Here is a 929-nt window from a genome sequence, read left to right as displayed (position 1 = left end):
GTTCTTGGCTACTCTCTGTATGTCCTGACAAATTTAGCGATTGTTCTCATGTGATCACACGTTACAGTTAAGAAACTTCGCCTTGTATGCGCGTCGATATGTTTTGTTTACCTTGTTTTTCACCATTTGAATTTGTGTGGAGTGAGATATGAAACACTTCCACGGTGATATGGCAATTACTTTAGATTTATAGAACACGAACTGTAACAGTTTTTACTGGAAGAAGTGTTCGCTTACTTACCGCCAAATGACATACTATGTGGGAAGACAAGTAGTCTGACCTGTATAAATTTTGTTGTTGAGAACGTTGATATTGTAGCTGAAAGTAATTCGCTGTCTTATATAATCATCAAGTTTTTTTCGCAATGCGTCTTATTGTCATCACTAACGGCCTGTTAGTTTCCAAAAACAAATTTAACGTATATCGACTTTTTTGCATTCGCTAGCACTAATATCCTATTGGTCAATTGATCTATGTAAGTCACCTGAAGTACAGGGTACAAATTTTGTAGTTCTTGCTTTTTTGCGTCTCCGCTACTACTAGCATCCTATTCTTCAGTTGTTACTAGTGCTAGTGAAGGTTAAAAGACCGACATAAGTAAAATTTGTATCCCATACTTCAGCTGACCTATATAGGTCAGGTGAAGAACAGGACACTAACGCTACCAGAGACGAAAAAAGCGACGTACGTAATACTGGCATCCTTTATCTGAGGCAAGAAAAAGCGACATACATAAAATTTATATATGTAGGTCAACTGAAGTATGAGATACAATTTTTTTTCGCCTTAGACAGTGGCAGTATTGACTGAAAAGTGTCAAGTAGCACTAGTGACGACGAGAAAACCGGCAACAGTAAAATTTGTATTCCGTACTTTACTTGACACTTGTAGGTCAAAAAATGGTTCAAATGGCTCTGAGCACTATGGG

The sequence above is a fragment of the Schistocerca piceifrons genome, chromosome 1, assembly GCF_021461385.2.
Source record: "Schistocerca piceifrons isolate TAMUIC-IGC-003096 chromosome 1, iqSchPice1.1, whole genome shotgun sequence".
In the NCBI taxonomy this organism is placed as follows: Eukaryota; Metazoa; Arthropoda; class Insecta; order Orthoptera; family Acrididae; genus Schistocerca; species Schistocerca piceifrons.
Note: the sequence above shows the minus strand (reverse complement) of the source record.